At 35.7% G+C, this 27,470-nt stretch overlaps 1 protein-coding gene across 1 annotated transcript in view; it reads right to left on the reverse strand.

Moving 5' to 3' along the window:
• ZBTB20 (zinc finger and BTB domain containing 20) overlaps positions 1–27,470 on the reverse strand; it is a 928,525-nt gene that overhangs the window by 574,070 nt on the left and 326,985 nt on the right. The window contains exon 6 of the mRNA XM_043993192.1: positions 22,149–22,224. The gene's annotated coding sequence lies outside the window, so the exon portion shown is untranslated. The remainder of the gene's footprint in view (positions 1–22,148; positions 22,225–27,470) is intronic.

Here is a 27,470-nt window from a genome sequence, read left to right on the forward strand (position 1 = left end):
CCCATAATAAAACCTTTCCAAAGTGATTTAGCCATCTGATAGGAGATGAAAAAGGGAAGCCTGTATGTATGTGTAGAGGGCAGGGGCTTACAATGACTCCCAAATAATGGGAAGTAGCATAAGCAGTCAGGATAATTAAGTATTTCAAAGAGGATGATTTTGATTAGTTGGAAAGACAAAGAAAAGGGAATTACTTTCTATTTGAACCTTGGTTTATTTGTCCAGCTTATCTGAAGTCCAAGCCAATAATCCTAATGGTTTTGAATGGTCCAAATGCTTCTTTGAATTTCTATAGTGGCTAATACCTAAATACAGGGAATTTCCACATGTGGTCTTATATATAGTGTCATGCCCTGGTGCTGGATGGACAAGGAGAATTTGCAGCAAAGGGACCTAGCCAGGAGAATCAAAGAATTGTGCAAACTATGGGCACAAATGATGAGGCAAGTTCTATGTGGTGTTTAGCATGGGGTTGGGACCTGATTACCAGATACTGACTGCTCTTTGGGCTGAGACTTGGGAGATTCTTTATACTAAGAGCATCAAAATTCAAAAAGGGGTGAAGGGATCCCAAATACACAAGGTCCGGAGGGAAGTCTAATGAGAAGGCCTAGATCTGATTACTAGCATAAGGTGGGGAGAAGAGGCAATATAGCTTAGTGGGCTAAAAGCCATTCTGGAAGACTTGGGTACAAGTTCTGTCCCTGACACGTACACATCATGTTTGTGAGACACTCTACAAGTCAGTGAATCACTCAGTTCTGTGGGCAATGCTCTAAGGCTATTTAGGAACAGAGCAGTCACCTATCTACTCTGGTGGAGGTCCTGACACCAATCAAATCACTCTCTCCCCCCAGAAAAGGTGGGGAGGTAAGAAGTAGAGGGAGACAAGAATGCAGAAGCTAGCAGTTAGCAATAATGGAATCAGCCTTGTTGCCATGCTGATATTTCATGCAAATAGTAACTAGGCTACAGAGTAGGCTGTCCTTAAGAAAGGAAGTAGAATAAGAACATGGTAGTAAAGTGACACTACAGGGACTTATTTGAGGTATAGTGGAATCATAGCTGTTCATTCAACTATTGTCTGTCATATGACCTATGCACAATATCTTTTCACATGATAGCCCTTCTTTAAGACATGTCACGTTTGACCTTGTGCCAAATTCCTCATTTATCACAAGTGACAGAGAGACTTTGGACATCATTTCTCCCCCACATACCTCCCCCCCGCATGTTAAATATTCTTCAAGCTTTGTTGTGGAACAACATTTTCATGTAGGCCTTGCATCAAAAATGGAATAAAGATTTTTGGCTATGATCTTTGTAGGCATCTCTTCATCAGTCAATAGCTGACCCTTATGTTCCAGTCGGTTTTGTCCATTCATACTCTCTCATCATGCTAGAGTTACTGTCTAAGGTATAGGCAAAATATAACTGCCTTGACCTAAGAATTTTAGGGTGAATTAAAACCCAACATTTTTTTCTTGGTTTTTTTTTTTTTTTAGTTTTCAACATTTATTTTTACAAGATTTCTAGTTCCAAAATTTTCTCTTTCCCTCCCTTTCCTCCTCCCTCCACAAGACAGCAAGCAATTTGCTATAGGTTATATATGTACAATCACATTATAAATATATTTCTGCATTAGTCATGTTGTGAAAGAAGAATCATAACAAAAGGGGAAAACCTCAAAAAAGAAAAAAAAAACAAAAGTAGTAACAGTATGGTTCAATCTGCATCTGATTCCACAGTTCCTTTTTCTAGATGTGGAAAGCATTTTTCATCATGAGTCCTTTGGAATTATCTTGAATCATTGTATTGCTGAGAAGAGTTAAGTCTATACACGTGCATAACATATTGAATTGCTTGAACTCCTGGGGGGGGGGAGGGAGGAAGAGAATTTGGAACACAAAATTTTAAAAATCAATGTTAAAATTTGTTTTTACATATAATTCAACATTTATTTTTCATCCTCAGTATTTCACATTGATTTTTTTCTGCTCAAATATACCTTTTTATTCTAAATGGCAGTGACTTCACCAAGATAACGGAGATGATATATGAAGCAGAGAAAAAAAAATCTGTTCTTTTCTATTAGATTAGATCTACAGGGCTGAGAGAAGGAAAATCTTGTTTGGACTGGCAAATTGAGCAAACACAACACAGAAACCACAAAGGAAGCAATTATATGCAACACCAATTCCCATCATTTTAATAAATCAGGATTTGAATTGGTCTTTTTGTTTTCCCCCACCCCCACTTTAAATCCCAATTATAACCTATAGCCCCTAACTAACAAATTCCTGAAATGTATATACATATAGGGAAGGAGTCAAATCCATCCTGAATCTGGACTAGTAAGCAAAATTTCAGTGTTATTAAAGTGGAAAACATGTTGTCCTCCCTTTTCTCAACTCTTAAGTAAAAACTGTCATTTTTTTACATGAAAAGTTGTAGTTAACTGGAACTGCCTTCAAGCTAGAGGCCTAACAGGGTGAAATATTAAATGATCAGACACATAGGGCATTTATCTCACTAAATTTCATCTAGTGAGACACTGTGGCTTTGCAGGATAAGCAGTGGAGTAAGACCCTGAATAAACTGCGCAAATAATGCCTTATGTGAATAGAATAGAAAGGAATGGACAGGAATAGAGTATTTGGTTGCTGCAGCATCTTACTCTCATTCTACTTTTAAATTTAATTCTTTTTTTTTTAATTTGTCAGCTTATTCACTTCTTTATCTGATCATCATCAAAAGTAATTTGACCAATTTAAATGACCTCAGTATGGTTGAAAGGAAAATAGACCAGAACAGAGAAGAAAGGCGTTCTAATGTTTTCAATCACATAAAGTACTCCATGTCTTGTCTTCTTCAATGCTGTGGATAAATAAGTTTATTATTTTTTAATTTGCATTATGTTTTTGATCATTATCATAAGCTATACGTGAACAATAAAGGTACTGAATAAATGGAAATACATTAACCTATTCCAGATCAATGGCACATTGTCATGAAGTATACCTACTGAAAGGGGATGATGAAAACAAGATAACTCTCAATGAGGGCCTCTTCCTGCATTGAACACTCCGTCCACATTTTAAGACAATTTTGGACACCAAATGGTAAAATACTATAAAGATTATAAGATCTTGAGGCAGAAGACTGAGCTTCAACTGTTAAATGATCTGGACAAATCACTTAACCCTGTTGACCCTCAGATGCCTTATCAGTAAATTGAAAATAATACAACTTTGAATACTTCCCTTACCTATTGTGAGGCCATTCTGTAAACCTTAAGCAGTATGTGAATATATTATCATTATCATTATCATTAATGAATCCAATAATAATAACAATGAATAGCCCAGGTGATTTATAGTGCTGCAAAGGATATTTTTTGTTAAGCAAAAGGAAAACAAATGATACTAAATAATGGAAATTATGGAATTCTATAATATCATAAAATCTGCAGGTAAGACAACTGCGAGTACCACCTCACAGTTATCAGAGTGACTAATATGATACATGCACAAAAAATAAAAATGTTGGATGCTGGAGGGTATGTGGAAAAACTGGGATGCTAATCCACTGTTGGTGGAGTTGTAAACTATCCAACCATTCTGGAGAGCAATTTGGAACTATGCCCAAAGGGCTATAGAACTGTGCATAACCTCTGATCCAGCAATACCACTGCTAGGTTTACATCCCAAAGACATGCAAAAAAGAGAAAAGGACCTATTTATACAAAAAATATTTATAGCAGCTCTTTTTGTGGTGGCTAAGAACTGGAAATCAAAGAGATGCCCATCAATTGGGAAATGGCTAAAAAAGTTGTGGTATATGATGGTGATGAAATATTATTGTTCTATAAGAAATGACAAGCAGGATGATTTCAGAAAAACCTGGAAAGACTTAGATGAACTGATGTATAGTGAAATGAATAGTACAACAACACTGTACACAGCAACAGCAATATTGTTCAATGAAGAACTGTAAATAACTTAACTATTCTCAGCAATACAAGGATCTAAGACAATCCTAAAGGCCTAATGATGAAACATACTATCTACCTATCCATACTATCCAGCAGTTTTTGCTAGTGATGGTATGGATGATGGCCTCTTCCTTACAGGATTCAGAGAAATGAATAAGTAAATAAATAAATGAATGAATGGGTGAGTGAATGAATGGATAGACAGATAGGGGTATGTGTATAAAATGCAATGGAAAACAGTGGGAAGTTCAGAGGAAAGAAAAAATATATAGTAACAATAATATAGTATTTTAATGTTTGTAAAACTCTATACATAGTATTTCCTTTGATCCTCAACAAGTCTTCAAGGTGGGTATTATTTTTATCCCCATTTTACAGATGAGGAAAATAAGGTTGCCAGAGGTTAAGTGACTTGTTCAAGGTTACACATATCAAATGTATCTGAAGGTTTCCAAATCAGGTCATTCTGACCACATCTTAAGTCTTGATTACAACACTCTATCTTTTACATCATAGATAAGAAGGAAAACTTTAGAACTAATGGGTTATGTTTTTATATACATTTCTTAAATAAAAAATTTAAAAACAAGTTGTATGTAATAGAGAGTCATGGTATACATGTAAATGGAGCGGGGGGGGGGGAAGAGACAAAGAGGGAGGGAGGGAGGGGGAGAGAGAGAGAGAGAGAGAGAGAGAGAGAGAGAGAGAGAGAGAGAGAGAGAGAGAGAGAGAGAGAGAACGAGAACATCCAAAGGAGTAGAGCAGAGAGAATAAATACAATTAATTATTCCTAAGGGAATAGTGGAGCCAAAGAAGAAGAAGAGAAAGAAAAGGAGAACCAAAAATAATCTTTCCATATGGAAACTAAAAAGGACATAAAATATTTATTTTAGGCCTCAAGATTATTTTCTTCTTCACATTCTTAAAATAGATTGAGTTTTACTGCATTTCTTCTACTATCTTGAAGTTGTATCATACTACAGGCCCTTCAGGTATCCTGTTTCAACAGCACTGAAGCTATGTTGTAGAAACAAGAGGCAAATCAACAAGTCTTCACTGATAAAATAAGGTGGAGGCTGGGCAACAGAGAGAAAATAAATGTTAAGCTGGATCGGGGCAGCTAGGTGGCACAGTGGATAAAGCACTGGCGCTGGATTCAGGAGGACCTGAGTTCAAATCCAACCTCAAACACTTCACACCTACAAGCTGTGTGACCCTGGGCAAGTCACTTAACCCTCATTGCCCTGCACAAACAAACAAAAAATGTTAAGCTGGATCCTTCTATAGGGAGGATCCCTTTGTCTTATTTCAACATCATGGATGACTATTCTACATTCTATAAGATTTGATGTCTAAGCTACGAAAGGACAGATGTATTATTATTGTTGCCTGAAAATATTTTCTAGTTATAAAATTCACATTCCAGTTTCTTTGTGCTAGCTTTCACCTTGCAATTAGGTGATTGTAGTGAGATTAAGGACTGAGTTTCAAGGGACTCCTAGGTCTTGTTCAGCTACTTATTACCTCAGTGAGTCATGGCCAAGTGCTTGGTGGTTCAGTAGATAGAGCACTAAGCCTGGAGTCACAAAGATCTGAGTTCAAATCTAGTCTCAGGTATTAACTAGGGCTGTAACCATGGGCAAGTTACTTAACTTTGGTACACTCAGTTTCTTCACATATACAAAATGTGAAAAATAATAACGGCTACCATTTGGGGTGGTTGGGAGGATAAAATGATATGTGTTTCTTTTGTTTTGCAAACCTTAAAGTGCTAGATAATACTAGATATTGTTGTTATTACTTCACTCATCTTGAATTCATTTTCTTTATTTGCAAAAGGAGGGGACTAATCAATGTGATCTCCAACTAGGAACTGGACTGATGAACTGATGGACTGTATGAATTATACAGTCATTCAGCTACAGCTTTTGAAAATGATTATGAAAATGGATGTTCTCCAACACGTCCCTCTTATTAGCTCATATGGAAGGTACAGAAGTTTAATTGCCACTGTTTAGAGCAAAAATGCCACACATTTACACTCTACGTATTTATTGTCAGTAAGAGCATTAAGTAGTATATCTCATTTAAGTTTAGATGGAGTTGGACTTGGTTATTATACTATGTGGTATTATGAAGTCAAGAATTCTCTGCCTTCACAGGCCTCCTCTCTCTTGCAAATTAGTCTCTGTTTTGCATTTTCTCCCCCCAAAATAAATTAATTCTCCCCATAATTAATAGATAATAATAATAATAAAGTCTCTCCTACATTAATAAATTAATCGATGCTATTACAAAGTATGAATAGCTATTACTGGCTTAATTTTGAAAAAATTTAGATCTTGAAATGTTCATATTTTAAAAGGGGCCTTCTGGAGACATCATCTCTCAATCTGAAGGAATAATAAGTGTTGGTAATTAATTTCAGACACCATGGTAACTCAGTATGGGAGATATTTTTGGTAGAGGGAGATTAAGCTTTTTTCAAATTATATTAGTGTTGGGGGCAAACTGGGTGGCGCTTTGGATTCAGGAGGACCTGAGTTCGAATCTGTCTTCAGACACTTGACACTTACTAGCTGTGTGACCCTGGATAAGTCACTTAAGCCTTATGGCCCTATCAAAAAAAGAAAGAAAGAAAGTAAAAGAAAAAGAAAAAAAATTCATGGTGTTAGACACATAGTAAGTACTAAATAAATACTTTTTAATTGATTAATAATCAAGTACTGATTGATTAATAATCAAAACTACATGACTTTTCACCATGTCTAGAACTGATGAACTTTGGAACTATTTTATTTCCAGAGTATTTCTGGTGGAATTTTACAGAGTCATCATATTCACTGACGGTTCTTTGCAAGTGATAGTGAATATGTATGCCTTCCAACATGTATGAACAACATTTGTATTATATTATTAATATTAGGCCAGAAAAGGTATAAAAATGACATTTATTATATTCTATTTACATTTCTATTGACTAATCTTTGTTATACATAAGAGGTTCTGCCTGCATTGCAGTTGCCATGAAGGAATGAAAATATAATTCTAGTCCCATAGGTAAATCTGAGTTTTAGGAATCTGGAATTTCATATTAGGGAAGAGGATCACCCAATGGCTTAATATATTAGTACATATAATCAACCCACTAATCTGTAGCCCAGATAATCAAGAGGCAGCTAAGTGGAGCCTGGAGTCAGGAAGATGAGTCTTCTTGAATTCAAATCTGGCCTCAGACACTTACTACCTGTGTGTGACCCTGAGACAGTCTCTTAACCCCGTCTGCCTCATTTTTGTTCATCTGAAAAATGAGCTGGAAAAGGCAAAGGCAAAACGACTCCAGTATCTTTGCCAAGGAAATCCCAAGTAGGGTCTTGAAGAATTAGACATGACTGAAATGACTGAACAATGACATGTAATCAAATACTAGGATCTTATTTTAAATTCCCAGATAATCAGCCTTTATAGTAAAAATGTAAAGAGCCATAATTTACTAATTTGTTGATTCTTTTTCTATATAGAACATGTTAATCTATGTTAGATATTTTGCATTGATAAATGCACACACTATTAGAATTTAGGACAAACAATAAGGTGAATATTATGATTTCTATGTCTTTGAGAATGACAATTAGGGAAAGTTGAAAAGTCACAAAACTAAATGAATAGAGAATCCCAGAGGGAAATAGCCAATCTCAGAAAGGATAGAAAAGGCTAAATTTTTCTAAGAAAATATAATCACAATAGAATACAATATCTCTGTGTAAGAAAAATACCTAAGAAGAGATTATCTGTGACATGGACTCATACTCATAATCATAGAAAACACCAAATTAAAAATGAGAGACAGAGAAAAGTTCTAGCTAATAATACATATCATCAGCTTGGGTTTGAAAAGAAAGCATTTGTAGCAATGTGTGTGGGTGTGGGCCTGCATCTTTTATGCAAGGTTAAATTGTATCCAATGACAATGAAGTATCCACCATTCAAACCAAATACGAAAGTGGAAGATGACTGTAAATAATGTATGTCATGACCACTGAAAGGCCAAATGAGAAGTAATAACAATCTGACAGACTCACTCTAGCTTAAAAAAAAGAAAAAGGCTAGAACTTGAGAAAAGGTCCCTATGATATAGTTACTTCTCAGCTGATAGATCTATTTAAAAACTTAAGTTTTAAAGACTTATTGAATGACTTACAATAGTCTATTAGATTAAGAAGGTTCACAAAATAACAAATAACAAAATTCATTTTGTTATGAAATTTAATACTACTGTAAGCATAACCATTAGCTCTAAGTCCATAGGTAACACTGCAAACTAAAGAAAATAAAGTTCTTGAATTGGTTGGTTGCCAAATTTTTCCCAAATATTTATTTCAGTTAGCAAGTTAGAAGTCTAATGGATAAAACTAAACCTAACTTGGTTATGATTTTTAAAATTATGATAAAACAATTATAAACACCCTGACTATGCAGAAAGTTATGGCTCTATATGTAACATGGGCATATTTTAAGCCTATACCTCTGAGTGAGTATATCTTTACAATTAAATGAAAAGCTCAAGATATAACTTCATCTAGTGTCTCTAGACAAGGAACAGTCTATTAGCAATTTTTCAAATCAGTGTTATGTTAATAATTTAATTACAACAATTTATTTGGTAATTTGAGGAGGTGGGTTCCCCTAAAGGTTTCCTATGAGTTAAACAACCCAACAGAAAGGATCATGGAAGCATTGATTCACTCCATTCCTTCAGAAGCCACTTCTTCAATTCTGCTGCCTGAAGGATGGAAAGATAGCTGGATTGTCTTATCTTTGGCCTCCAGGTTCCACCATGGTAAAAGGAAAAGCAGATGAAGAAATATTGGCAGGTCTTGACCTTGTTCTGCTCTCTTCTTCCCTGTTTAACACATGAAGAGTAAAGAGAGCTCTTCAGCCTTATGTTGGCTCTCAAGATAATAGCTGTGCCTTAAAAAATGAAGATGAACATTTCCAGAAAAAAAGGAAGAAAAATCCAATAATGCAGAATTGTTGAGAAATTTGGGCTCAAACATATCTTTCCCCAGAATAAGATTATTCAGAAGGTGACTGCATTATTGATGATGTAATGGCTTAATAAAAGACATTTGGATTCTCATATCCGTTTCTGCATTGAATTTGTTGTGATATGTTGTTTTGGTTGAAGCATATGGAGAATATCTGGTTTTGCAAAGATATGTAGTTATAAAAGGGAGGAAGCAAATAATATCCTCATATTATTTTGAAAATAGTTTTAATGTCATTAATCCCCTAAAAGTTCTCAAGGAAACCCTAAACAACACTTTGAGAATTACTGATTTAGAGCTCTAAGAATTTAAGTGACTAAGTGACCTACTCATGGTCACACAATCAGTATGTATCAGAGAAGGGGCTCAAATTCAGGTTTTCCTGACTCCAAGGCTGACTTTTTATCTGCTAAACCATGCTGCTCTCCTAGAATATAGCTATAAGTATTGGAAAGTAAAGTAACTATGTTTGTTTAAACTGGTTTGTTTACTTTATTAATTGCTGCCTTCAATAAAAGATAATATGGCAAAATGAAATTTCACAAGTATATATGAATTAGATAAGTTTAAATTTTCTACCCAGGCCCAGGCTCATTCAATATTTCCATGGAATGACCGTTTGTAGGAATGAAATAAAGATTATTGCTTTTATCAATAAGTTATTATCCTTCTCAATGGTAACGAACTTCAGATGTGATTCAGTATCTATAACTTCATAATCTCTAAAAGATTCCAACTTTCATTGGAGAACTCAGGTAAGAACAGAAGATGTAACTACATGAAAGTTTTGGTCAATATACTTCCAACAAGAATTACATCTGCAAAACAGTATGAAGAATGTAGGACAGGGAAAGGAGGAGAGTCAGTCATGTAGTAAGTCTAAGGGTAAAAACTATGGGTCACTGTCATGCACCACTGGCTTCTATGCATTGTCAAGAGATCCAAAGGAAGGTCTCCAGTGAACTGAGTGGATTCCTATTGTGGGTACACACATCCATGTGTGTACACAGACACAAACATATACCACAGGAGACCAAGGATGGATTTTCAGCTGCATTCTACATGGGTTTAAAAAAATGTGTTGGGTTGATCATCTTTTATTTGCCTTCACTACAAGTACTTAAATCAATGTAATTAACATTGTTTTCTAGCAGTCCTAAATAATGACCTTTAAGGCTGAATAGTAATATTATAATTCATAGGTGTATTTTTAATAAATCTAAAAAACCCATAGGTATCAGTGGAATTCCTTCTCAATTTTTGTTTCCATGTTTTGAATAGCACTTAGCAGCCATATAGCACTTCTCTACACACTGCCTCAAAAACAAACTAATTTCTAATAACTAACTTCACTGATGAAGCACCTTTCTCTTGAGATGCAAAAGTGATTTATACATAACTCTAGCACCTAACTGTAATACACTATCTATAGAGTTTTTATTGCAAATAACTCTAAATGCTTCAGGTGCATCATTTACTTTCTCTTTTTAATAGATAAGTAAGAGAGAGGAAGGCATCTTTAGCTCTTATAGAAAGGAAACTGAGATGCCCAATACCTTGTCTACAAATCACAGCTTATCAAATGACTAAGCCAGGTATTCTAATGTTGTGTCCACAAGAGTCTAGACCACCCTGTTTTTCTGATGAACATTATAATGTAGATATTAGTAATACTATGCCATCAATCAGATGACATCACAGTGCGGTGAAGTGTTAGTTTTTGTTCAAGGACAAGTCCTTGCAAATCTTTACTCCTGTCCCCTACTCAGGCCTGACAGGTTGCATCAAATTGTCATCAAGGATCCTGGGTATAGGGGGGCCTCTAAGCAATGCTACCCATCAATGTTCTTCTTACTCTATAGTGCAGAGAATCTGGAGGTGTCATAGGGTAAGATCATTCACTAAATGTGTACTTTAGTATCAGGTGAAAGACCTGTCACATGATCTTGATCACAACAAAAGCACTAGAAATTATATCACCAACAAACATTAATGGAAATAAGTAAGACAAGCAAAGGACAGCTTATGTTTCAGAAACTCACCTATGCTGAATCCGCCAATTGGTGAGGGAGCAAGTACTTAGATTCAGGTCTTCTAATACTCCATTACTACCCACTAATTCAATTTTTCTCTCATATACTAAACCAGCAAATTATTTTCCTATAGAAATTTTCTCTCAGACTGTTTATGACATGAAAATATGGCACTAAATGAAAAAATGGACTCTTCGCTTCTTTCTGACCCACTAAAAGAATTTTAGCACCATATGCCCTACTCTTCCCTGGGTCAGCAATCAGAGGATAGTGTTATCAAACTGTCATTTAGGAATATATGAAGGGGGTGCATTTATAGCCAAGTATGTAGCAATTTAATGTGTGACTCCCATTGTCATTCCTGAGAAATCTGTCCCTAATTCCCTGAAAATGTGCAGCTGAGAAGAGTCACAAGGCTCCTGATTACTTCTCATCAGTCCTGAAAAGATTAGATAAGCTTCTTCCATCTTACAAAAGGTTTCTTCAGTCAAAATCTCCACGAGAACAGAACATTGAACTACAGTGGTATTCTTAACAAAATGTTATATGACTATAAAAAAATCTTCAAGGACACCAATCAATTCAAAAGATGTGTTAATGTACTTTCTGATTTAAGGGTGCTATCAATATTACTGACACTGAAACATCCTGCAATGACAGAGCCTTTGCCAAAAAGCAAAGTCCCACCTGTCAGGTCTTTTTTCTAATACTGTTTCACTGGTGTCTTCCTCAGGACTTGGATGGATGGTTTAAAAAAAAAAAACAACACAGACCTGGAAGTACTTTTTGTGGAAGAGAGAAGAAAAACTTTATGAGTGTTAGAGACAGAATTGTTTCAACTACAAGGGAAAACATCATAGTACTCAATATTTGATGGTATTTCCCATCAGGAGGAAGGAATCTCTCAATCTCCCTCTGTCTCTGTTTCTGTCTCTCTATTTCTCTCTGCACCACCCCCCTCCCCAGCCTTCCATCTAGTCATCCCTCTCTCCACTAGAGTATAAGACAGAATCAAGGCCATCATCTGAACCTTAACAAATAATTAGCAAATTAATCAATTCTGGTCTTATTAGAGTTCCATTTCAAAACTAATTGTTTAAGTAACAACTCCTATTTTAATTATGGTATTTACTGTCCATTAAAATTGAAATTGCACTTTCATTTCATGAATGCATGCTTGTACTTTTATAGTAAAAAGGAAACAGGGTGTTAAGAACCACACATTTTTATAGACTGTCTACAAATATTCCTTTAACCATTGATAAGCATTCCATCAAATCAAATGGTTTTTATGGTCAACAAACAATAAACACACCTTGTATTCTTTGAACCTTTTACTCATCTGAGTAGATTACAGATGCAATATGAAATTGTTATCATTTTACAAAAGCCTGCCTATTCTTTTCTCATACCTTTATTCAGGTACTAAATATATGCACAAATTATTCTCATAATTTTTTTTGCAAAAAGGATGACAAATAGGATGATGATAGTTCATGGTATTTTTTCAGTTACCTTTTTGATAGTAACAATGACTATATTTTTTTCTAAGTATTTGGTATTTATTCCTCTTTCAGATAATTTGAGAACTGATCCTTCACTGATATCCAAATTATATCAGATCTAGCACAGACCACTTCTGTCCATGGATGTATCCCAAAATTCCAACATGGGTTCTCCAGAGAAAGCTACCTCTGGCTGAAAGTACACTGTGGATCTGTTACTACTCAAAACCAGAGCTCATGAGCTCTCACCAATGTGTTTACCTTTGATAGTCTAAGGGCACAATTAAAAGAAAAGGTATTTAAGAAAAGAAAATAATTTTTAAAGGAGCAATAAAACATTTACTTGATAAACCTAGGGAGCACTATTCCATAAATAATGCATATCATCCACAAGGAAAATGAACATGCATAGGGAACACATACACATGCATATATATGTATATATACATAAATGTATGTGCATGCAAAGATATATGGATGGATATGGCTACAGATATATGTACATGTACATAACTATCCCATGACCAGGGTAAATACATGAAAGACACACATGTATGGAGATCACACTTGGTCATAGTTCACATGTGGAGAAGCAGCATGTTTTTGATACTTCAGATCCAGTGAGGCCTTCTGCCAGACTTTGTTAGATACTGCTCTACTGGCTCTATAATCTTCATCAAATTTTGCTTTACAGAATGTGTGGCGTCCACTAGATGCTGTTCCCCTGAAGAAATTGCCTTTGATGGCCACTGTTCTACTGGATGCATGATGTCTGTTCCATGCCTTTTGGAACCTATTATGGCCCCACTGAGCATGAGAATTGTGTATATTGAGTGTGAGTACCAATGGGACATTCAAGTGGCAATGTTTAACAGGCAATTCGTGCTACTGAAAAGAGATTGGGGCTAGATATATAGCTGTGCTTATTATTAATAAATGCTGATTGGATTGGATTAATCTGGGAATAAGCACAGTAGAAATGATTATTGAACCCATGAAAGATTATGAAATCACCAAGGGAAAGAATACGGAGTATAGAAAGAGAAGAGAATGTGGATTAGAGCCTTTAGGTGAACTCTTACTTAAAGAAGCAAAAATGTAAAGAATACAAGTTTGTTTTATTGTTTGTTGCTTACAAAATAGCATTTGACTTGGTAGAGCAAAATACATTTTAAAGCCTCTCATCCATCAAAGCATCTCTCATGCTTCTGTTTACACAGAATTTCTTGAGAGAATGCAACCACAGAGACAACTTTGTTCTACAATCCTCTGAGTATCAATATTAAGTGAGGCATAAAAAAGGGAAACATATGCTCAGGAAAGGTGTTTGCCAGTGTCATGGAGGATATCCTGCATTAAGTCCAAATAGAACATGGATTTCTTATAGATGGCATGGTTCTCCAGATGCTCCTGTTTATGGAAAACATTGTGTTGACTGCATTGAATCCAGAAACACTACAGGGCCTCCTCATTGAGATCCATAGTCCTTCAAAAGAGATAAGTCTAGCAATTTACATAAAGATGAAAAATACAAATTGTCCAGATTATGATATGACTTAGATGGGTACTACAGATGGACAGTGAAGTGGACTCTGAATTAAACAGGAGGAAGTAAGAAGGCTGGATTAAATTTTGGAAGCTGACCAACTATTCCAACGATCCCAAGCTGCTTCCCAAAGCAAAAGCTATTTGTTTAAATACCAATAAACCTGTAGTGATGTATATGGCTGAAAGTCATGAAATGCCATGATCTCTGAGGAATCAAAATTGTATATCTCAGAAAAGACACTGGAAAGATGCATGCAGTGGGGGATGGAGGAAGGGATAAGTTGGCTAAAGGATTATGTCCAAGGCTTGGACACAAGCAATACCACATAAAAAGCATCATTAAGTGTTCAGTAAAGGAGGCAGGCCAGCCATATAACAAGAACAAGTTGGCACATAATAAGTGCTTACTAAATGCTTGTTGACTGATTGTCTAACAGAATTAAGTCCCAAGAATTGCTTCAGTATATATAAAATATTAAAAGAAATTGACCACTGTTCCATTTATAAACAAAGAGATTTAAGAAAAAATAGAATGTTTCTTTTGTTATAATATATTTAATGAACTTGGACATATACACACTTTTTAAAGGTTGACCTAAGTAAAGCCAAATGTTATTACTGGTACTATATGGTGGGAACCATGGGTATGATTATTAAGATGATGAGAATATGGAGCAAGTAGCATCACACATTAAAAAAAGTTATATGGCATGGGCCAAACATGATTCAGTGTGAAAAATTTTATAGGTGTGACCAATTCTACCATCCCTCTTTTCCACTTAATATGATCAATGACTGGGTGGTAGGGAGAGGGTTTCTGGTTGTTTACAGCCAAAATGTTATATTATAGTAGTTTATTAGGGTCTTTCTTCAAAGGTCAAAAGCACTTTGTCATCTTTTTTTCTTCAGAAATCTGACAAAGGCTAGTTTAACTACAATACTTTATCAAACAAGAAACTAGAGCATGAAGAAGATAAATAACTTACTAATGTCATACAGTAAAGCAGGATTAGAAATGGGATAAATATTAGTCCTTCTGGCTGGCTGCTACTTAGAGAATCATAGGATTTTGGAACTAACAAGACTCTTGGAGATAACCTACAGTCAGGTTTTGATTAATGCAAATAATGAATTGAATTCTCATGAAAGCAGTTGCAATATTTAAATTTGTACTACAGGAGCAGCTAGGTGGCACAGTGGATAGAGCACCGGCCCTGGAGTCAGGAGTACCTGAGTTCAAATCCGGCCTCAGACACTTAACACTTACTAGCTGTGTGACCCTGGGCAAGTCACTTAACCCCAATTGCCTCACTAAAAAAAAAAAAGAAAAAAAATTGTACTACATATGTCCAATATTCTGGAGTCGGCTACCATGTTTTGCATAATTACAACTTCAAATAATGCAAGTTTGAACACATGCAACCATTTTACGTAATTCATTGTTTGCACCCACCAGGACATAGCAGACCACTTAAGTTTAGAGATGAAGAAACAGGCCTATATAGTTCAAGTGAAGTATCCAAAGACTCAGTTTAAACTCTACCATGGGCAGGGAGCCATTACTAGTCTCCTATACTGCTAGTTCCTTTCCTCTCTCTGATTTTACCTTCCATCTTTTTTTATTTTGGTCAGTTATTTTGATCATGTTCAACTCTTTGTGACCACATTTTTCAGTTTTCCTGGCAAACATAATGGAGTGGTTCGCCATTTCCTTCTCCAGCTCATTTTATAGATGAGGGAACTGAAGCAAACAGGGCTAAGTAATTTGCCCAGAGTCACACAGCTAGTAAGTATCTGAAGCCAGATTTGAACTCAGGAAGATAAGTCTCCCTGATCCAAATCTAGTGCTCTATCCACTGCTCTACCTAGCTGTCCATCTTCCATGTACTCTGTACTACAGATACATGTATGTATATACTATTTAGATGCTGTCTTCCCCATGAGAAAGTGAACTCTGAGGATAGGGACTCCCTTCTCTTTCTATGCATCACAAGTCCTTAGCACAATGTCTGTCACATAGTATTAATCATGTTTGTTGGCTGACATATATTTCATGTAGGGAGCTAGGGAGTACAAGGACCAAAGCACTGAAACTGGGAGTCAGGAAGCTCTGAATTTGGATCCTATCTCTGACTCTGATACTAGCCACGTCACCCTGGGCAAGTTAGCTAAACTGCTTTTTGCCCTAGCTTCCTCATCTATAAAATGGGGATTTTCATGAAAATCAGCTAAAATAATATTTGTAAAGTGCTTTGCAAAGGGTAATATAAATTGTATATTACTATTATCATTATTACTATCTATCAATTTTCTTAAGTTTGAGAAAAATTAGAGAACTACTTACTATTGAATATTCCAGATGAACAGGAGATAGGAACAGATAACTGATAAACACAAAATTTCTTCTTGTTAACATTTTATATAAGTCCTGGTGAGATTCATTTTCTGGGCTTAATAACTGCCCTTATTTCACCTGAGTGCCCTCAAGTAGCAATAGCAGGGATTTTAACAATTGGACCAAAAAGGTGTTTGGGTTCCTCATGTCATATGCACATGGGCTGAATTAACTTTGGCTCATTGATTCACAGGAGATACAACTTCACATAAACTTTTACTGTAGGACAGCTCAAATATTATGGTTAACTTTGAAAAACTTTCAATTTAATTGATTTAATTATAATTCTCTTAATAAATCCAAATATCTGTTCTCTGTGGAGTTCAAACATACTAGGTCATACTACAAAACAAGCCTAGTGACCTCTCAACACAGAAATCCTTTTAAAGAATTATTAGTGATTAATAAGAACTGATGATAATGATGATTCATTTATAATGTATTTTATGCTTTCAGGCCCCAGGTCACCTTATATAATAAAACATCCCAATACTGGAAATAAGGCTAAAGTGGCACAGTCAACCAGTCTGTCAGTCACTAAGCATTTTTTTAACTGCCTACTCTGTGCCAGGTGTGCTACAACTGTGCTAAGCACAAAGAGATAGAAAAAAAGGCAAAATACCATCCCTGCTTTCAAGAGTTCATAATCCAAGAGAGTGGGGGAGGGGAATGGGGTGAGGGGAGACAACACGAAAACGACCAGGTACAAATAAGCTATGGAAAATGGGGGAAAATGGAAATGATTAATAGAGGGAAAGCATGAGCATCAAGGGAAATTGGGAAAGACTTATAGATGGTGGCATCATTAAAAGAAAGAATTTGCTAGAACCAAGTCCTATTTTAAACAATAAGTACGAAAATTCAAAATATAAAAACATCCATTAACCAAGCAGAGGAATTATAACAATTATTAACTTAAGAGGAAATAAAATTCATCTGACCTTTTCTTGGAAGATTGTCAGAGATCTACTTTAGCTTAGGCAGAGGGAAAGTATGTTTTGAAGTGTCAGACCCTTCCTAGCTTCAAAAGACACCAACCCAAATACATTTCAGAAATAATACTTTCCTTAGTAAGTATTAACACAAAGCTATGAATGTTCTGAATATATGTACTATTTTTACTTTTCTTCCTTTTTTTCTTTTTTTTTTACCTTGACTAACCTTTAGTCTAAGAGAATACACAAATACATGTCCCAAAGGGAAAACATGTATGTATGGTCTATATATACAAGTGTGGATTTGTGTTTATGTAGAAATCAACTAATGCTTGTTCCATTATAATTATCTGGACTTTGATGAGATCCTACAACCTCCTTCAAATTTCCAAAATCAATCTCACATAAACTGTGCTCACAGAACATTAAGATTTATATTTTTTAAAAAAGAAACTAATCACTTTCGGTACAGATATAATGTTTCAGAAATGTTAGAATCCAGAAGTACTTTGGGCAGTACACTTCAATTTAACCCTTTCTGATACATCAAACATAATATGTATATGTGGGTAAATATAAAAATAAAGACATAAGTTTTAACACTGAAATGAAATAATTTGATCTCACAGACCTCCTCCATTGAACTTACTTGCCTCTGCATAAAGGACAATATCACTTCAAGTCAAAAATTCAGGTGAGTTCTAAATCACTGCTGCACGTGTAAAACTTTTTTTTCTGACAGTCATGGAAAAGGGGGGTAGATATTACTTTTAAGAGCTACCAACATCACCACAAAACTTTTAAAACATAATAAAAGGGGTGCTGCCATTATCTCAAGATGGCAGAGATAACTTGGCATAGTAGAGGCAGACTCTAGACTCAGAGAACATGGGTTCGTATCCTGCCTCTGCCACTTATTACCTATGTGCCCTTGGACACAAGTCATTCAACCTCCCTAGTCCTCAGTTTCCTTATCTGCACAATAAGGAGGGCCTCTGAGGACTCTTCTAGTCTTAGATCTAAAATCCCATATACTATAATATCACAAAAGTGTATACATATGTTGTTAATCTTCTTGGTTTTTCATGTCCCTCTATAATACTGGGCAATTAGGTGGAACAGTGGATAGAGTACTGGGACTGAAGTCAGGAATACCTGAACTCAAATCTGGTCTCCAACACTTACTAGTTATTTGATGCTAAGCAAATCATTTGACTCTGTTTGCCTCAGTTTCCTCATCTATAAAATGAGCTGGAGAAGGAAGTGGCAAACCACTTCCAGTATCTTTGCCAAGAAAATTCCAAATGTGGTCATGAAGAGTCAGATGCAACTGAAAAGACTTGAACAAACAACAACTATAATACTACTCTGTATCTAGGCAGGGAAGGACTATATAGATTCAGATACAGGCTCCTTTGGAACAAAATGCAAGATTCTTTTTCATTTGCTATCACACCAGAAACTGCTCTGATTATCTACATCTCTACTCTCTTCTCCATCTTCCCTATGTAGAGAGGAAGATGTCATGGTTTTAGAGACCCACTTGTTATTACCACACACACACACACACACACACACACACACACACACACACACACAATCTATTGCCACAATGACTCAACCCCCAACTTCCTGAATGCAATGACTGAAGTTTGTTCAAGAGGGTAAAAATATTGGAAAATGAATTTTGGGAAGAAAGTTACATCTTCAAGATTAAAATAGCACCATCATTCCCTAATGAGAATACTTATATGACTAAATGGCAAAAGTCACTAAAGGCAAACCCAAAGAAATTGTTAGGTGAGTAATTTGATTTGAAATATTAAAGCTTCTTTAAACTTTTTTTTCAAAGCTGGGGAAAAGTTTTCTATGATGGAAATGATCCCTGGCAACACTGACATCCTTTCACCATGCATGATGCCCACATTTTGGAAGCCTGAATTCTCTGTCACATTGGCTCTCTTCTGGTAACTGGTTTCATTATGCCTGTAAGCCCAATTAAACTAGTGAAATTGCTAATGGTCTTCTGTCCATTTCATACATCATTGACAAGGGTAATCAGTCAACAAAATAAATTTGCCTCCATGTAATATGTAGGCCCAGTGAATGTACAATGTCATAATGAATGGATGGGGGTTGAGGGGAATACCTATGAAATCACAATTCTAAAAACAATCCTTTACATGTGATCAGCTGAATATTCACCTGTTTTTGTTTTAGCATCTAAAGTTCAGCATGCCTCAAAGACATAACAAATTGGGGGACAATGTGACTGATAACTTAGATCAGGCATCTATAACTAACTCTCAGATTCTAAGTTCACTTTTATAGTTATGCCATACAGCAATTTAGAACAAATGACTTCCATGAAGTTTTCTCATGTTTAAAATAGAAAGGTATCTGAGGTTCTCAGATCTTTTTGTGCCAGATTAAGAGTTATTATCTCAGTTTTGCCCCAAAAGCAAAGGTTTATGACAATTTGAATTTGAATAAACTGTAACAAAAGGTGGTAGCAATGGGGGTGGAGAGGGAAGGGTTGGTTCCTAGGACTGTAATGGAAATAAACTAATAGCAGCTTAGTACAGTGCCTGGCACATAGTAGGCCTTACTGAAAATTTACTGATTGAGTAGAAAATTTGGAGGTATGATGTATGCTAAGAAGCAAGGACACTAAGCCTAGGAGAAGTCCTATTGTTCTGATTTCCAAGGAATATTGTGGTCTTTTTATTTGTGTAGAAACTGGCCCTAGTTTTCACATATTAAACTTAGAAATTGCACAGATTCTCCCTGGCCCCTCTATGCACATGATTGCCTCATTTCCCTTCTCTTTGAATCTAACATTCCAAACAAACTTTGCTGGTTAGAAATACACTATCTATACTGGTATCAAACACGTTTTCTTTTGAATGACAGGCTCTGATGCGTAGTGAGATACAGGGCAACTCCTATTTAAGTTACCTTCAGTAAATACAAGTTACATGTCAGAGCTGCTTCAAGGCCTAGTGCAAACTATTTGTGGGAATACTTAGCATGGGTGGAGAGGGACTGAGAATGGAAAGACTGGTTGGTTAACATGTGGTTGAATTTCAGGAAGAGAAGGTATATTTGGAGAAAACTTTTCATGTTTTTACATATATTTTGGTAAATAAAATTCTATTAAAAATATCTTTGGCTATATTCTTCCAGATGCTGGTCCCTATCATGCAAAACCTACTTTCTACCTGGTATCCAAAGGTTCTGATTCTCAAGGTAGAGGTAATGTGTATACTATCTTTACTTCAAACAAAAGTCATGACAGTGGTGATCCTATGCTGTCTGTGTTTCATTTCCCACAGAAACTGAGATTAGCCAGAATTAACAGACAAGGTTAACCAATTCAGAGACCCATCAATGCAAGTAATCAAAACACAATATGGAGGTTCACACAATCCAGTGAGCTGTCCTACCAGTAATGCACAAACTTGATGAAACCAGTCAAAATTGCAGAAATGGATTGAATCACCTTTGTTGTTCTTTGCTAATAAGGGACAGGACTCTCTCATAGCCACTTTACACTCTTCAGCTAGCATACCAACAAAAAAAATCAGCAGAGGGGTTTTTCAGTGGGTTCCCTAGCCGTATAACTTCCCCCAATCATTTCGACCACCACCATCGCCACCACCACCACTACTTCCACATAACTATAAACATTTTAACACTTTATACAGAAAAACAAAAATGCTACTTGAGAAAGTCATAAGCTCTGGATTTCATTACCAAACTGTACATTATGATCTTAAATAATTAAAAAAAAAACCACAAACAGATTGACTTTGCATTGTAGTATTTCACAACCTTTCGTTACAAAATTAAAATGCTTCCCCTCCACCACCAGCTCTAAGCTTCTCTATTTTCTTTTACCCTGGGCGTCTGAATCTTTTATATGCTAGGGTTCTATTCACTGCCTGTTATTCAGACATTGAAATCCCAAATGTTAATTGTTCTTCCAAGTACATTGACAAAACAGCAGCTAAATAAGGGTAGGCCAGACTGTGGTAGACTCTGACATGCATTTATGGAACAATGGGGCTCTGAGAGACAGCCTTGTAGCTCACAGGAAGACATAAGATGTGCTATTTTGACTGCTTCATAGCAGAACGGGGAACACACGCACACAAGGGAATTATGCATCTTGCTTAGTTCTGCCCAAAGTCCTCAAGATAGCTGAATTCTATTGTGATGTCATCAAGAACTTTCTGTTTCTTTCAATCTCCTTTGCAATAAAGGACAACAATTTGTAATGACATCACAAAGGAAAAATGATTCTACTTTGATGTCATCAGAAATCTGCTACCATCTATTATCTTCATAGCAAAATGTAGGCATCTTCAATGATGGGATGACAGGAAATGCATGTCTCTGTGCTGAAGCCATATACCATCCCTAATGCAATTCAAATCAGCCAACAGAAAAGATCAACAATTTGGGTTTGATTAAAAAAACACACACTGAAGATTTAGCCCAACAAACTTTTTTTTTTCAAAAAAGAAAAGAAATGACTTAAACTTATAAATCCAAGAAAGGATATTCAGATGTTTATACAAGTCTGGTTACTACTACTACTACTACTACTACTATTATTACTACTGCCTTTATCTGTTAGGGGCTAGTCACAGAAACAAGGAGAAAGGTACAGGAAGTTTTTACTTACAGGAATGCAGTAGAGCTCAATCTTTTTTGTTTTTAAGGTGCAGTGATTTCAGCCTCTAAATGTAACTTCAGGCAGTCTGAAAAGAAACAGGTTAAAATCTCTTTCAGTTATAATTGGTATTTCAGATTTAATTAAAAATTAAACTTTCATAATGTTTCACCATCCAAAGCAATGCATTATCAGTCAAGCGTAGCTTTTTTTTTTTTTGAGGGGAAAAAAAAAAAAAAGAAGCCCTCTTCCCGGAGTAGTTTTGTAATGAAAAGAAAAGAATCTAAAGAAAAAAGAGGCAATTCTGAATATCAAAATATACCTCAGTGTTAAAGACTTTATAATGATATGGCTGGAAAATCTATCCTTCTGAATTTCAAAAATATTCTATCTTATGGTGCATTTTAAGGAGGCAAGGAATTCACATCCTAAAGACTATTAAAAATGTTATTTTTCAGAAAAAAAGGAAGAATTACAAAAATCAGAAAGCACATACTGAAGTAAAATTATTATTTAAACTTTAACCAGGAAAATTTTTTTACTCAAACCACTGCAAAGGCAATAGATGGAGTAGATTTAAACTAACACATTTAATGAGCCAAACTAGGCTTGGCAAAGTGTTGGTTAGGGTATCACATATCATGTTATTCATGTTATGAAACTTTAACATATATAGTTACTGTTGTTTAGAGCTAAGACATAGAATGAACAGAGAGAGATTCAAGAACTAAATCAGGCTACCTGGTTTAAATAATTATAATCCCCTACACTGATTTTTATTAAATTAAAAAAAAACTTTAAAATTTCAAATATCCAAGACTAATATAAATGTACACTTCAATATCATTATTTATGTGTTTAACTCTAACCCTTCTCTAGTATTTCCCAATGAAGAAAAAAAAATGAGAAAATAATCGTTTCTAAATCAAATCATTACTACTTAGGGTTCCAAATAAATAATAAGTCAATGTTTAGGGGGGAAATACAATTTTCTATAAAAATGCTCAATGATCTTATTAGCTCTCTTTTATTTTTAAAAGAAGCAAATGCTTTGCAGTACTCTGTTATATGTCTTTTTTACATATTACATATTATCACTACATATTAGAATATGATCATAAATCATGTTTAAGACAACTAAATTAGAGAACATGCTTATTACTCACAGATTTTTTCTTTTTCCCTTCAAATATATATTAAAGTAAAAAATAAATATATATTAAAGTATGTTTACTGTGACTTCATTGACTATATGATGTTGTCTCTGTGCATGTGTATACAACATAACTTTACCCAATCATACACCAAACCCTATGAATGAGGTTCAGATTTCTGTGTGTGTGTGTGTGTGTGTGTGTGAGAGAGAGAGAGAGAGAGAGAGAGAGAGAGAAAGTGTGTGTGTGTGTATGTATGTATGTGTGTGTGTCCCCGTGTGAGGGCATTTAAATTATTGACAGTGACTTTAACTCAACTTTTCCCCCTGCTTCTCATATGCCTGAATTAAACTAAAAATGTACCAGTGTATAGAAGACAGAAATTATGGAGGCGTCACCAGGGACAACTGAATGAGAGGAGGGGAGTGCACAAATTTCCTTATAAGGCAACAAAACATTCATAAAAGAAACTGACAAAAATAACTCAGGCTCAGAAAATATATGGTATAACAATAATCCCCTGATAAATGATTCAGAAGCATAAAAATTATCTACCTCTAGATAAATTTGCATCACCAGCTGGCACTGTTCTGCTCACCAATTAAATATGGTGAATGAATATGACCCACCAAATAGGACAGAGAAGAAGAAAGGATAATGACTTAGGCTACAGTTATACGCACAACTGGTTTGACTAAGGACAAGTGAGTTTAAGTCCATCAACCAATTTGTCTGAAGTTTTTTTTAATGAACTGACCAAGCGTTTTACTGAATTGCTCTGCTGATTCAGGTGAAATTAATAAAGCCACCTCTATGTATAGTATGTACAATATAAGTATTTTCCCCACTTTCTCCTCCTTTTCCTTGATTAGTCTCTCTCTTCTTTCACTTCATTATTTTCTTCTATTCTCATTTCTCTTTATTCTTTTTCTTCACACTCACTCTTTTCACTTAGAGAAACTTCAAAATCACTTTCTTGTCACCCTGGGAGAGAAGACTTGGTCACAACTACAGCCTCATTCTTAATGTCTGCTGTCTAATGTAAGGAAAACTGAGAACAGCTGGGGAAGCAGATCATCACCATCATCACCAGTGATAGCATTCTTTTGATCTGTACACTATACCTAATAAAATAAGGACTGTAGTCTGTTTATATTTGACCCCCTCAAACAGGACCACAATAAGAATATAATAATAGGACTATTACTATAGCACTTGGGCAAACGACTGAGCAAAACAGATGGATCTTATTCTGAGCCAGAACTCAAAAAACACAGTAGCCAACTCGCTGTTGGCGACTACATATTTTGGCCCAGGGATGGGGCCTGGAAGTAGGGCCAGTTGTTCTTTCATATGCATACAGTTCCTCTAATGGCTTCTTCATGAGAAAGCCACTAACTTTGCCTCAAAGTAGCTGAGTAGAGTGCCTTGAGTTATTATGTAGCTATAAGACTAGACATCTGAGAAGTGGAGTGTTCTGGAAGGTGTAGGGTAAAATTATGGACAAGACGCTTTGGCATCGGAATTTAATTTGAAGCACTGGTAAATTCACTACATTCTTCAAGAATGTCCCTGTATCATTTACATTTGCAAATTTAGGATGACTGATAAAATCTTTCTTAGTGTTTCCTAAACATGAGATTTCTTCTACACTGGCTGTCCCAGAAATCTGGAAAGTGTTCCTTCCTTTCTTCTACCTCCTAGAATACCTAGATTCCTTCAAAGTCACCTGAAGTACTACCTTCTACATAGGGCTTTTCGTGACTTCCCCCAACTTACAGCACATTCCTCCTCAAAAAAAACTGCCATGTATCTCTTTTGTAAATGTACATGTGTCTTCCCTGGAATGATGTATACCGTCTGAGGGCAAGGATTATTTTGATTGTGTTTTTGTATCATCAATACCTATTAGGACACCTGGCACACAGTAGGTGCTTAATAAATGTTTGTCAACAGACTGATAATGGTTGGTTCTTAGTCTTCCAAATTTGAAACTCAGGCAGCAAAATCACTTTTATCAATCTCAACCACTGGCAAGATTCACTGAGTTAAGTAGTGCCCAAACTACGCAAGTCTTTATGGATTAGACTCAACACCCAGAGATACATTGGGAGACAGCTTGGTAATCAATGTAGACTACAAAGCCCCAGTGAATGCTTCTTTTGGCAGAGCCCCTTAACAAGTAAGTTGCTGCATTCTGCACTTATACAAGCTCTTAAAGGCTTTTCAGGGGGACATCAAATATGACATACTATAGAAAACCAACATTTAGGCCAAAAGGACATACATAGACAAGCTTGCAAAAATCAACAACTAAGGATGAAATAAAGTTACTACACTGAGTTTGGGGCGGGGGGAGTGCTTCTAAAGTATATAAGCAGTTGTAAGGCCAAGATAAAACTAAGTAATTACCAATCTTCAAGGAATAAACAAATGAACACATGAACCTCACCAAATTTAGTAGGTTTAAAATAATCTCATCATCTTAATGATGTCACTGTCCCAAGTAGTCAGAGAATAAACATTTATTATTACTATGTGCCAAGTACTCTGCAAAGAGCTGGGAATACAAATACAAAAAACAAAGTTCCTGTCCTCAAGGAACTTACAAACTAATTAGAGAAAATAAGATACAAAAGGAAGCTGAAAGGGGAGAAGGGGAAGGTATCCAACACAGGACTGATGGGGAATTTCAGAGGAGCAGCATATCATAATTATATTAAGTTTTTGACATAAAGGTAACTTATCCAGACCCACTTTAAGGAGGAAGCAGAGTTATTAGCACAACAGGCCCATTCATAATATTTTCATTTCCTTTTGTTAGGGGAGCTTCCTTTTCTGAATTCTAGGGGGAGCAAATTGGCTTCACTATCAATGCTCTTTCAAGAAAATGCATTTGGTCTAATAAATTAGAATGTCTAGATTCTCCTCTAGCCTAGTATGAATAGGAAATGTTTCAATCTTTGATGTACTTGTATCCATAGTACCTAGCAAAGTGCCTAGCACTTAGTAGGAGCTTACTAAATACTTGTTGATTGATTGATTGGTTCAAGGGTTACCAGTGTAGAAATAAACTCCTTCCACTTCATATAACCCCAGGAACCAGTAATTCCTCATTATTTCAATATTTTAAGGATCCATGATTTAATCAGGGTTAACCCTGCCTCTACTAATTCAGATCATCAGCTCCACACTTTGATAGAGAGTTTTTGTTAGTTGCTGGAAAAACTTAGCATTTGCTAGCCAACCTTCTGGAAATGAACATCTTTGAACTTGGCTAGTCTGGCCCTCAAAAAACAGTCACACAGTTCATCACCAGGTTTGCATACAAAGGCTTTCCAGCTTAGCAAGACCTGCCAGAAGGTACACACTCTACTGGCAAAAGCAGCAAGGTCCCAGGGTTACCTCCATGCCATGATGAGAAGGATATTAGTGGCAGAACCACACACTATTAATCAAAATTCATGAGGAAGAAGAAAAAGAATTTATAAAATGAGATAAAGGAAACAGTGAAATATACACTTAGAATGATAAATTTCAGATATAGGTGCCTTCAAATATTAGATCATATTCACATTCTTGGACAACAAAGGTTCATTCTGCTATTTCTGTCCTGGGAAGGAAGATGACCAGATCAGGCAGCCAGGGCTTGAAATACAGGGCTATATTCAAACCCCAAATAAAATATACCAAGGAAAGATTTCTATAAGTATGCTTTATAAAGTAAGGCAGAGAAAGAGAGGCTTCTAAGAGTGATTAGCAGACTTCTGAGAAGGGAAAATATCAGGAGTAGAGATGAGGCTGGAGGGAAATAATATGCAAATTATGATTAGATTTTCATAAATTGTAACAAAGAGAGAATAAGAGACCAGGAGACACATAATTCCTTCCTCCTCTAAATTCTTTATAATTAGTAGAAGCTTTATATTAAGTTTATCTGTAGAACTGGGTGTCTTATCCTGGGATCTACAGGTCTCAGGCTAGATTTCAAGGGGTCCATAAATATGAATGGGACAAATTACATCTTTATTTCAGTTTAATCGGTTTCCTTTGTATTTCTTTGTATTTTATTCTATGCATTTAAAAATGTTATTCTGAGAAGGTGATTTATAGGCTTCACCAGCCTGCCAAAGGAGTTTCTCTCACACACACACACACAAATATACACAGATAAGAACTC

Source organism: Dromiciops gliroides, chromosome 3, assembly GCF_019393635.1.
Source record: "Dromiciops gliroides isolate mDroGli1 chromosome 3, mDroGli1.pri, whole genome shotgun sequence".
NCBI classification, from domain to species: Eukaryota; Metazoa; Chordata; class Mammalia; order Microbiotheria; family Microbiotheriidae; genus Dromiciops; species Dromiciops gliroides.